Source organism: Podarcis erhardii, assembly GCF_964252035.2.
Source record: "Podarcis erhardii genome assembly, chromosome: 1".
Taxonomy (NCBI): Eukaryota; Metazoa; Chordata; class Lepidosauria; order Squamata; family Lacertidae; genus Podarcis; species Podarcis erhardii.
The window spans coordinates 110,515,032-110,528,220 of record NC_138497.1 but is presented as its reverse complement, the minus strand read 5'-3'; the positions used below and the strand labels follow the sequence as shown (position 1 = coordinate 110,528,220).

The following is a 13,189-nucleotide window of genomic DNA, read 5'->3' as shown; positions in this document are numbered from 1 at the left end:
AAGATTTTCATATGTTAAAAGTATAGTATGAAAACACAAAAACAATCACCATGGAGATAACCTTTGTATGTAGTTCTTTCCCCCTCCAGCATTAATGCAGTTCTGAGGTTAAAATATCAAGCACTTAGAAAAGGCTTGAAAAGTTAGAATTAAACCTGCTCTTATTATTGTCTTAGGGGCAAACCAGATGTTACACAGAAATGCATGTAACAAAGCACAGGTTGTTTCTTTAGAAAAAATAAATAAATAGAAAGGAGCCTTAGGTTACAATTCTATACTCACTTGCCTAAGAGTAAGCCAAGGACTTACTTCTGGGCAGACTGGTAGACAATTGGGTTGGCACTAAGCAACAATTCTAAGCTGTGGTAAGAGGAGGGGCGCTTAACTCTTTCCCTGCTGATCATTTTTCTGCTCAAAATCGCTCCCCCCCCCCAAAAGCTGATCTTCATTGCACCGGGTTCCAGATGCTTGTTTTGCAGGGTACATTACACTTCTGGAACACCAGCAGGAGAAAAGCAGCTTGAGGGTATTTTGAGTTGGAAGCTGACCAGCACCAGAAATATTTAAGCACCCTTTGCTTTCCTACTTCGTGCAGCTTCACGAGGCTTCTCTCCATTTTCTTAATAAACAACCCTGTTTGAGCTTTGATACATTTGTAGCATTTGTAGCATCTACTCTGACCCTTACTTTCAAATCTCTGAATTAGTTTTCAAATGCAAAAAAAACAACAACAACAAGCAAACATATGGCTTGTCTTCACTACATATTTCCTGTTGCCTGTTGTGTTCAGGGTTTATGAAAAAGGATGTACAGTGGTACCTTGGGTTACATACGCTTCAGGTTACATACGCTTCAGGTGACAGACTCCGCTAAACCAGAAATAGTACCTTGGGTTAAGAACTTTGCTTCAGGATGAGAAAAGAAATCGTGCTCCGGTGGCACGGTGGCAGCAGGAGGCCCCATTAGCTAAAGTGGTGCTTCAGGTTAAGAACGGACCTCCGGAACGAATTAAGTTCTTAACCTGTGGTACCACTGTACTTGATAACGGGTCCAGGATCCCTGGGAATGCCGCCTGGAATTGCAGGCGTATTGGTGCATAGGATAAACGTTCCTCTTCTTACTTATTCATTTACCTTATTTATAAGCTGTCCTTTGTCCTACTGCAATTCCAAGATGGTTTCCAATAAAATGGTGAAAACAAAATAGTACATGAAAATGGATCATCTCTAAGGGAAGTCCCCTGTACAGGGCATTGTAGTAACCAAGGCATGAGCATGCATCACTGTGGGAAGGCTATCCCAGTGATCAGAGGAGCATAGCCTGTTGTTATGAACAACAAGTACAGTAATTGGGAATTTAAGGATCAAGCTTACAAGGAAATTTGTAAAAGATTTCCTTAGGTATAGTTGTTTTTAAAAGAGTTGATTTTATCTATATATTGATAAATTATGTCATGTCTTCCTGTTTTTAAGTTTGTTTTCATTGGCATTTTATTACAAATATTACATATAATATGTAAGTCGCTTAAAGGGTCTTTTTAATGTATTTTTTAAAAAAGAGAGGATGTGCACCTTGTTCCCATTCATGGTTGGCTATTGTATTTTATCTATTTAAGTTCTAAAATGCACTTTGTACCATATAGAGTGCAAAAATATATAAGCAATAAGGCTGCAGTCCTGTAGATACTTATCAGTGAGTAAGTCTCACTGAACTCAATGGAGCTTACCTCTGAGTAGATAGGGGTAGGACTACATAATAATGGACCTACCTTGCCCTTAGGCACTGGCGCTACATTTAAAAGTAAACACTAGTTTATGTGTGCAGCTGAGAGCTAATTCAGGCAATCACATGTGAGACTCATTGCTCATCTCAGGTGACCCCCAATCACCTGTCTTAATAAATGCAGAGGTGGAGGAAACAGTCATCTGAATCTTCTGCATTGTAGCAATCATACCACAAGCACTTCAAATTAGATCATCTGCAGTGAAGCTGTTATAGGATTAGATAACCCTACATATAGAATTGAGCCAGAAAAGCATGGTTAGCTTCCTTTTTCTTGGGAACATTGCCATAGGATATTTAATTACCATAAGGGGTCACAACCTTCATTTTTATATCCAATCTAGCAATTAACACCTTTAAGCAATGCTGGGCATTGGTTCAATTTTGACTCAGAAAAGAAAAATGTCATATACTGAACAACTAGCTCCGGATCTTGCTGCAGACAAAGTTGTTGTTTTTATTTTTTTAAAAAACCCACAACCCATACTTTTTTTAATGCAGGTTTCCAATGCAAGAATCAAGCAGAAGTGACCTTGCCTTTCCTGCAGCCAACATGGTGCCATGCTAAAGATGACATGCAATCTGTTAAATACTACTGTTTACTATTAACAAGGAAGATTTAAGTCAACTGTTAAGATAATGTAGATGCCCATTCTTCGGATTTGGGGTGGGAGGGGAAGCAAACTTAATTCTTTTTCCAAATATTGTTAAATGTGCGTATGGGGTTGAATGAAAGAGCGGGCAAGCTTTTGAGTACTCCAGAAACTTTTTATAAGGCTGAATGTCAAGCAGAGCAGGGAGGGGAGAAAAAAAAATACAACCTGGCCTGAAGTTAAAGCCACAAAGTCTGCAATTGTAATAGTCCAAGATGGAGACTTGGGGTGCTTCCTGATTGATGTTCATACTATAGGGGTGTTCCTGATACATGCAGGGTTTTTTGTTTTGCAGTTTCCACACAATGTCATTGGCATTAAAATGCTATCCTGTATTTCTGGATTTACCCTTTCAGTGGAAAATTCAGTAAGTTAAAAAAACACACCCCAAAAACCCGTTTCCAATGACCTGTTAGGAATACAAAGCTCCCAGTCTGGAATACAGTTTCAGTTAAAATGAGATCAGCCTCTGTTAGGTATTAATGAGTTGCACCAAGGCTGCTGGGACAAATCAACAGTCATGGGTTATGTAGTGTGTGTGTGTGTGTGTGTGTGTGTGTGTGCGCGCACACCCATCCCTATGGACCAATGTGGCCATCTATGCTTTTTTTATTTGACGAATGGGAAAACTCCAACTGAGGAAAGGTGTCTCAGAGGGAGAATCGATCAGGACAAAATGGAAGAACAGACTCAGACTGTGCAAGCTACTCAGTTTTGGCTAGGATGATTCATACAGCAAGCAGTCATTGCAACTGCAACTCAACAATGAGAAGAGCCTGGTCACTGAAACACATGGACCCTCATGCCAGATAGAGCAGGACAAGTGAGGAAAATTCAGGGCACATGGAACTGAAAAGGAGATGTGGTAGGCCTACTGCCACCTCGTCTTCCTGCATTAAGAGTTCCGACTGAATGCAGTAAATCACACACACCCACCCCTCTTCTTGAAAAAAATTATTTCAGGGAAAATGATAAAGAGGCAGCCTTTACCGTTAGATTTGAGGCCATTCCCAAAGCTGCTGCGACGCAAGAATTTAGTTTCACTCCCCTAAAATGACACGCCCTAAGCTGCCTGCTGAGGCAACCCTTGCCATGACATTGATGGGAAGCTTGATACATTTCCAAAGAATCTAATCCCCCATGGATAGGCTCAGAAATTTTTGATCTTTAACTTAAGGATCCGTCTTGGAACCATGGATCCTGTCACTCACAGAGATGCCATGTTCTTGGCTGCCTACCTTGGAGCCATATGGTACTAAACAGCAGATTTGGTTTCTTGTACATGGGCTGTTATCTAAATTGTTACAATCACAGACTTAAGATATTAATGTCTTTTAAAAATTGTAATGAATTGTAATGAATGCACTGTAGCAATAAATGAGGTTCTGAAACAGTTGGGAGAGAGTCCCCGTCCCCCCCGAACTCTTTATTAGGAGGCTTTGTCTAAAATAGATTTCATCGCATGCCATACATTTCCCCACCTAATTCTGAGCTTCAGTTTAACATGGGAAATGTCCTGTGCATCACTGAGATTTGTTTGGTTTCAGATCAGCTGCTTCAGCGGGGAGAAATTATAAAGGGAACACACAGAGATAGTTCAAACAAGTTTTAATGAGTCTTCCAAATATAATACTTGTTAAGCTTATAAATCTCAGAACTTCAGATTCTTCCCCAAGGATGACAGTTTTCTTTTAAACAAGAAAATTTAGTTCCATTAATGCCCTTTGAAAATTTCACATGCTCATCCAAGGGTCATATTTGGCCCTTATTTTCTTGCCATTTTTTCCAATGGTTCCACCCATTAAAAAAAACTATTTCGAGGAGAATAGCCAAGGTCAAATAAATGTCTCTATGCTTACTGTATAACATAATGCTCCTGGACCTGCTAGAAACAATTTCATAGTTATTAGTATGACTGGATAGAGACTAAACTTGAAAACAAAAGTCATGAACTTAAAAACCAATTCCATTATTAGGTGGATATAGAGACATGGAAGTGACATCAAATCAAACAAAAGTATCTCCAAACTGTTCCGTCAAGTTTATAAAAGCATTTTTTTTCATGGAACAATGAGGATATGATATGAATGTGGGTAAAATAGGTGTGTATCTGAAGAAGTGTGCATGCACACGAAAGCTCATACCAAGAACTGACTTAGTTGGTCTTTAAGGTGCTACTGGAAGGAATTTGTTTTGTTTTGGTAAAATAGGTGTTATTTTATTCAATTATAAAACTGTTCAGAGATGCTCATTACTGAATGTAAGTGTGCAATCCTATACTCACTTTGCTGAGCATAAGCTCCATCTGGTATGTCAATTTAAGGCAAGCAATGATTCTTGACCTCACTCTCAACTGACTTTGTAATAGCATCATGTAGTCACGCTGTGTGATATTATCCAGGTCCAGGGCCGTGTGGCACTGTGTTATCATCTTGCTTATGTCATGTTCCCAAATTGGGTAGGACCACTTTACAAGAATCCCAGAGTGGGGTGGGGTGGGGGGCAAAGCAGCAAAACATGGAAATGGCAACTGTAAACACAGGAGGCACAAACGCTGTGACCAGGGCTTGGACAGCTTGGGAGGTAAAGCCCTTTTGCACAGAACATGTTCAAATGTGAACATTTGGCACAGCATAGCTTGGGGGTTTTTATACATGGGCGTTAAAACGTGAGAATATAGGACATAAACTCCTATTAACTGATATAGAATCTTGGCAGTTGCTATATTACTTCATCTTATGGCTTGCTTATCTCTATTTTTAAAGGTGTTTCAGTAATACAACTGGGGGGCCCAATTCATTCCCATGCCATGCCAGCCTCCCATGCCTGGAGAGATCAGCATAGGACTCAATTGCACCCTCTTCCCATCAACTAGCATGCTTGGAGCATCCTGAGCTATTGCCAGGAGAAGCTGGCTCCCATGTATCTATCCAGTCCTTCTTAGACACAGACAAAGATCATCCAGGATAGTGCTGCTGATGTAAACCGGTAAATTCAAGCTTAGATGCTCCTGGAAACGTTTTATTCCTTCACTAAAAATGTAACACACTGTTCTCCCGGATTCCAAAACTGAATTTACACAGCTCAAATTTGCATGCTCCAACAATAATCAAATCGATTCATCAGTGTTTTCTTCAGGGGTTTCTATGAAATATTTGTAGCATAGATCAATCTGAAAAGCAAAGTTTCCCCTTTCTAAAATATTTTTGCTTACCTACACAAGTGAAGTGTTTGCTTATGACAAGGGCTCTCCCCCCCCCCCCCCCGCCAGCAGAAACTCAGTTCCGGCACCTCTCAGATGGGCACCATTGCCATTCAAAGAGAATGAGGAATGTGCTCATGGTGGGTTCTGGTACCTCTTTTAATAGAGAAATAGCATTGCTTATGATAGATATCCAGAAAATGAAACAGCAAAATACAACAAGAAATAGTGTGTGGCCCCTCTCCTTCAGGGAAAAGCTGGACACCCCATTAGATCTACTGACACTTTGTTCTTTATCAACTTTGTGAGCAATTCTTTATGTACTTTCTCTTACAATGGACCTCTGGAACAAATTAAGTTCTTAACCAGAGGTACCACTGTACTCTTTTTTTGCAAGAAAAGGTCTCTTGCTGATCATTTTAACCTACATAATTGAAAGACAACAACAACAAGATTATCCCTGTCTTTGTAATTTACGTATTTATCTCTGTGTGAAGTGTTGAGGACTGGAATGTTAAATATACATTGTCACCTGTGTACTGCCACTTACCACACACCGTATTCTAACAAATTTAATGAGTTTATTGCTAATAATCTTATAAAATGAACATGTTCCAAGGTGCTAGAAATATTTGAATTCCTTTTAAGGCTGTGTTTTTTGAAAAGCCAATATTGTTCTAATGGGATTTTCAATTTGTTTGAATCTGAATAAAGTTTGGGAAATGAATATAAATAAAATGTGATGCTGATTTCTATCGTGAGAAAAGAAATCCTCCAAAGTTGCAGTGAGTATCCAATAGCATTTAAAAGCCTGAATATCTAATGGAGCTGAGCCGAATCAGAGCCTGTGGCAGCGATATAGAGAGTTGACCCACAAACCCTCTTGTTGTCTTCCGTTGACGCGGAGAGTGTCAGAGGAAGCAGCACTGTGTCTGGTTTTTTCATGGGGATTGGGAAGCAGGAAGGAAAGGTTGGATTTTATTTTTAAATATCCAGTACGTTTTAGACCTCCTGGGTCCTTCATCAATGGGTTTCAAATACAGAAGTTCTATTTTTTGTCACACCATCTTCTCTTTACTTCTGCTGTCTATTTAGTATTGTTGCAGAAGGGAAGAGGAGAGAGCGTAAAAAAAAAAAAAGGATTAAACTTCTGCATTTGAAACTCCACGATGAAGGACCCAAGAGGTCTGAAATGCATCGGATAATAAACCATTTTTCCTTCTTCAACCCCTTTGCATCACCTGCATTTTGCCTGGGCTTTCCTTTTTCTGCTGCACCTATTCGCTGTGGCTTATCACGGGGCATGGAGTTCAGGAGTAGTGAAGAATACCTTCTGAAGCCCACAAGAACACACAAAAGCTTTCCCTTTTAAATTGTGCACATTCTGAAAGAGAATGGACTCGAGGTGCATATTGCAGGTGTATGAATGTGAAGAAACGGGTGTGGGAAGAACAGAGGAATCAGAGAGGTTGGGTAGTGCAATCACGTATTGTCTTCATCACCCTCCCAAATCCTTGTAGTTTAAAAGTGGGGAGGGGCAGGGCCACACATGCAAACTCCACCTCCAACAACCCCCTTCACTTAATGCATTCACCCATTGAGAGAGTAGGATGGAAGCAGGATTCTAAGTGAGCTTGGGTGAAGATGCTTAGAGTCCTCCTGGTGCATTTGGGGACATTTGAGCAGGGCTTGCCTATGCACCTCTGCACCCTCCCCACTCACACAGAGTTAGGCAAATGCCAGAATCAGGCTTATGTATCTATGGGTTGTAGGAAGAAACTACAGTACAGATCTACAGTATGTGGTATAACAAACTATTGATTTAGAGCTAGTTTGTGGGAGATTTGCTGGTAGGACCTCTAAGGGTCCTAGAGAGAATTCAATACAAAAGGCAAAGACTAGTTTGGGTATTTGGTTAATAAATAGGTCTCACAGGCGGGGCCATATGTAAAGAAAAAAAGCACCTTTGAATGACCGTTTTAACAAAAAGAGCCAATACTCTAGAGAAGTCAATTTCTCTGTATACTGTGTCAAAAGAATCCACCTAGAAGCAGCATATTTTAATTTCCCACCCATCAGGCCATTTCCTTTCTTATTCAAAAGTACATTTCATACTATACTTCAATTTGTTGCATTAAATATGTTGCTTGTTAGGTTGTTCATTTTCAACAGTAACGCAAAGGCACCCCTCCCCCAATGCACATTGATACAGCGAGGTTTAATCTGTCCCCTGCCACCACAATCCTGAAAAAATCACTGTATATAGAGATAAGGGGAAAAAATCAAGTTGCAAATCAAATGGGAATTATTGTTCTATCATTATTTGTAGTATGGGATGAGGCATTTTTTAAATGGTTGTGGCATGGGATGGAAGGGTTAATGCACAGTGGTCTTGATATAATGGGGCCCACCCCATGCTTGTCTTTAACAAAACCCTGACTTCACTGCAAGCAACGCATTAAACACCACCTCTGTCATCATACAATTAGACCAGAATCCTGAGGTATTTTAGGTGGAGATTGAAATTGCTCTGTAAGAAACACCTTCGTGCTCATGGGGACACAGAAAGGGCTCCCCAACAGCAGGGATCCCATGCTTCTTGGAAAACCACTCTCAAAAGTCAGGAGACCAACCCTAGTGGTCTGTGATGTTCAGGTTCCTCACTATGTTACTTTGAGAATCTCTTCATTTGTGTGAAGGAAATTAATAGCTAAATTTGTGGTTCAATTCGGGTGGTGTGTGTTTTTGCCTTCTCTTCTGTTTTGGCTTCTAACTAAACAAATAAATTGAAACCTACCTATCTCATATACATTCTGAAGTACTACACTCTCAGGGTATGATTGGGGGGTTGGCCGGAGGGTTAGCTGTTGTTTATACAATTACTACCACAGCATGTGGCAAATAGGGATGGGTTAATCTGTCAATTTTGGTTTCTCTTAGTTTCTCATTTTTCTAATCTTATTTTTGGTTTGCCACATTTCTACTTCAGTTTGCCAAATCCCCCCCCCTTTTTTAAGTTCTCACAAGAATTCCCTAGCATTTTAGTGTTTCTTTCTCCTGATATACAAATATTTGTGTGCAATTTCTCTCTCTCTCTCTCTCTCTCTCTCTCAATCTTATCCCGCTTTTCACCATCTAGGTCTCAGAGCAGCAGGAAACAGCCCAGTTTTCAAAGATCCGGCTTGTGTTTTCCTCCTGAAGCATACAGTTATGTGTAAGTGACTCACAGGTGGCTGCTAACTACGGCAATGAAATATTTGATCGCTAGCCCACTAGCCTAACAAATTTTTGCTTCAGTGTTGTGCTGTGCTTTAACACTTTTAAATAAGATCCTGACATCTGTGCAGTTCCATCAACAGTACAAATCCCCCACCTTAATTCAAACACCCTACTCCCCCCCCCCCACGGCCCTGCATCGCCTTCCCATGACAAGCATATCTTATGGGCTCTCCATTTTAACCAAGGCACTAAAGGCTATTTCAATTTGACTACAGCAGTTTTCTGCCAAATGGCTACTCTAAGTTATATTGTGCACATTACCCACCAGAAAGCACAGAGATGATGAGAGTGCACTGTCAACTACCCTGCACATCGATATGGAGGTTATTTGATTTGAAATTGGATTCTAGCCTTCCTTGATCTGTTGTATAAATGGAGAAGCATGTTTTGAGGAAACGCTCCCAAAGTTTATGAAGAATCTTATGGACTTTTTTCTCTTTCCTCCCTGAACCAAAAGTTTGCTTTCTGCTTTGTTAAATATTCAGAGGGGGGAAAATCTATGACTTTTTGTTTAAATGGAAAGAAAAACTTACTCAAATTATTCCCTGCATGATTTTATTCTCTGATATTAGTCAGGTGTGAGTTGCACACTTTTGTAGCAGGCTGCCTTTTTGACCTTTCTTTAAACATTTAAGACTTAGTTCAGGAGTTCACCGAGTATGATGAGATATGCTTCTTAAGTACAAAGAAGCATTCTCCCCCCCCCCCCAGCAAAAGGAGAACCTTTCTAAACTTCTAAATATATAATATTCTCAGAGAGCCACATCAGTCATTGTCATGATGAAAGCAGTATAAATGATAAGTTCCTACTACAGTGTGTGTCCCCCATCTGAAGACTCTTTTCATGGGGAGCAATAGCTTACTGCATACCTGGCGAATGTGGAGGGGAAAACACACACACACAATTTCATTGTGGGGCAGACTGAATTGCAGACATTGTGATTCAGAGAGGAAGGAAAACTTGCTGTGCAAGTTACATGCATATCGCCAGCATGTGGATGGCCCTAAGGGCAGCACACAGAACTTCACAGACAACATATTAAATGGGCATGGGGGAAACATCCCTTTGACCCACATAAAAGGGCCCTTTGTGCTGATCTCATGAGCACAAGGAGTTATTTTGAAACAGATCAAGATGTTCGGTTTTCTTCAGAAATCAAAGGTAAATTGGCAAACACACTGCCAGCCCGGTTGCAAATGGCAATTTCAAATCTCCCTGACATTCATTTTCAGATATCTTGCCATTTGCAGAATATTTTCTACGCATTTATTTATTTATTGCATTAGGGAAAGATGCTGTGCAAGACCCCACAAGAAAGAGCAGGTTTTTATCTGGCATTAATTAAGCCTCGCCTTTTGTAAAAATGCTTCCAGTATATTAAAAGGAGCAGAACGGAAAATGGAAAACCTAGTGCCGCAGCAAGTTCCTCGTAGGCTGCTGGCCATGTGGTGGATTAAAAGATAGTTCTAAAGTGATCAGTTCCAAGGGTCTAAGAATTTTGCCATGGAATGGGGTACATGAGGCAGTGGAAAAAGGCAAATCTTGGAAGAGTTGGCATCTGGGGTCAAATTGTACCATTCACAGCTCATTTTATCACACTCTTTTGAAAGTTATTGTACTAGTGCTTGGTGCCTAGCTTTTGACAAATTCAGCAATTGGGAACATGTGTTTTTTTTTTTTTTTTTAAAAAAGATTTTGAGCTAGTTCGGGGATTTGATCTGAATCTGAACTATTGTGTGTTCATTTCTAAAGATGTAAGGGTAATATCTCCAAAAGAGGAAGTTTGCCTTTTGGGGAGACTTATTTCAGGGGGGAAATGGTTTATAGATTTTTTTAAAAAAAGAAGTCTTGAAGTTATGTATGTTTAAAGTACCTCTATCAAACCAATCTTGTAGACTATCCAGTGGAAATCAGAAATACAAAGGAAGGTATGCTTGATATATTCATATATCACATTTTTAATGTAAACCATTTTCTAGATTCTGACAATTTGAACCCTATTGTGTGCCTGCATTAAAAAGGCTTTCATTAGCTTGGTGAGAAATAACAGGGATTATATTTCCATTTTCTTGCATTTTTTTTTGCTGTGCTGGCTAATCTGTCCAATACACATCATAATCTTGCAGTATTGAAGTTAGTGTTTATGTCAACAAGACGCAAATAATTTCTGAAAAGCAAAGCTTGTTAAGAATTTACCAGAGTGACAAGAAAACAAGAAAATAAGCAATCAATCATCTGCTGCATCTCATTTGTGCTAATAACCACTAAGCTTATCATACCACAGAATTAAGCTTTCTGTTAAGGCCTAACCATAACGCTATACATTGAGTTATGACTAATGTTGGGTATCACCTGCAGGGTGCAGTCAAGGAAAATGATGGGACTATTCTGAGTGAGATATTACCAGTGCTTATATGTATTTTGTGTACAATTCCCCCTAATGCATACAATTTTGCATATATTGTTTGCTTGCAGAACTGCATTACAATACTTGGAGAAGTACAAATTTAGAAGCATAGCTTGCTTTGGGTCCACACACTGGTTCAAGAACTGCAAATTAGGCCACTTCTCATTAAAATGCAAACAAAAACTGCCCTGCCCATTTCTGCCATGTGCACAGAGAGATGTGCCATACATTTAAACATACAAGAAGTTAAAATATTAAAACAGTTTAATATTCACAACAGCTTTTCCAAGCATCTGGGTAGGCTTGATTAAACAAGAATGTTTTTTATCAGGTGCCAAAAGGAATACAGTGAAGATGACTGTTTGATATCAATAGGCAGGGAATTCCAATGTGTAGGTGCTGCTACACAAAATGATCAAGTTCTTACAAATGTGTAAAGAGTGTTCTATATTGGTGTGGCAACGAGGAGGCCAGATAGGAAGGGGAGGGAAGGAGGTTTAGAAAAATATGGCTAAGACTACCTATTCAGTATGAAGATCTGGGAGGAAAAAGGAACATGGAGAGAATAACCCACTCCCCCAAGTCTGAGCCCAAGACTTGCCCTATTCCTTTCATCATGCATAGATATATCAGGGTTTCTCCCTCATCCTTTCTCACTAATGAAAAGTAAACTTTAAAAGCAGGTTGTGTCATCAGAAGATTTGACAAGCAACACAAGCTATTTAAGAAAAAAACAACCCCAAGTAACAAAAGCAGCAAGTCTTTGTTATCTGTCTTACAGTCTCATATTTTTTCAGTCCACTATCCTCACTTAACACATATTCACTGGTCTCAGGTGCTGTGATGGTGACAGTTCTCTGCCCTCTTTTCACCTTCCGTTGCTTCCCTCCATTGCCAGAAATATTTTTTAAAGCTCTCTTTTTCCTCATTCAAAATACATGCAGTAAAACACTGGTTCTGTTTTAGCAGTCAAAAAGATGCTTGGAGCAGCATTAAATAACCAGCCATCTGTGCTCTCACTTAGAGAGAGACTTTGCTTTCCACCATATATTGTATCATGAGATGTGAATTGCAACCTCCAATTAACCCTTCCAATATAAAAATTAAAAATGTATGGATGTCCATACGTACATAAACGTTAGAAAAAGACAAAGCACAAATAACCATCAGTACAGTTCTTCGTTGTTCTTCAAAATGATGAATTGGACTTATGTACATATGCACACATGCGTGTCTGCATTTATATCCCATCTTTCTATGCCATATGCATACCCAAGGCGGCGTGCAGAATAAAACAATAGCAATAAAACAAGCTAAAAAGCAATTCTTAAAACAACAAAGAAATCCAGCAGCAAAAAAACATCACAGTGCAAGACACCAGCAACATCAACTAAAGGCACATAATCCAAGGACTCTAGTTTAGAAATATGGACCATAATAAAGGATCAGTCTTAAACTCCTGCTTGAAAGCACACAAATAGGCGGTAGGCAAATCACCCTTGTGTTGTAGTCTCATGCTGAACAACAAACTTGCAGAGCTCAGTGGAGTGGGAGGCCAGCAAACCATAAGAGTTTCTGAGGTGTACTTACCTGGAGGCAGTCAGCGTCCAAAGTCAGGTCCAGTCCTAGGGTCGGATGAACAGCAATCTGTGGGGTCAGACAGTCCAAGGGTCAAGGAATCTGATGATCATGGATGGGTTCAAGACAAGCAGGAGGCAGCAAGGCAGGGCCAAGAACTGCAAGCATTTTTAACAGCATCTGACTGCTGCTGGAAGCTCTGCTTCAGAAGACTGAAGCCAGCTGGTTCTCATCAGCACCTCCTCCACTGTGTCCTTGATGGCTGATCAGCTGCAGGTGAGTCACTC

General features: G+C 40.0%; 1 protein-coding gene across 10 annotated transcripts in view; it reads right to left on the bottom strand.

The window, feature by feature from the left end:
- LOC309348541 (uncharacterized protein) overlaps positions 1-13,189 on the bottom strand; it is a 410,924-nt gene that overhangs the window by 87,660 nt on the left and 310,075 nt on the right. For 5 of the 10 annotated variants that reach the window (XR_014159451.1, XR_014159452.1, XR_014159453.1 and 2 more), the window contains one exon: positions 12,915-12,971. The exons of the other annotated variants lie outside the window; for them this stretch is intronic. The gene's annotated coding sequence lies outside the window, so the exon portion shown is untranslated. The remainder of the gene's footprint in view (positions 1-12,914; positions 12,972-13,189) is intronic. 10 annotated transcript variants of the gene reach the window in all.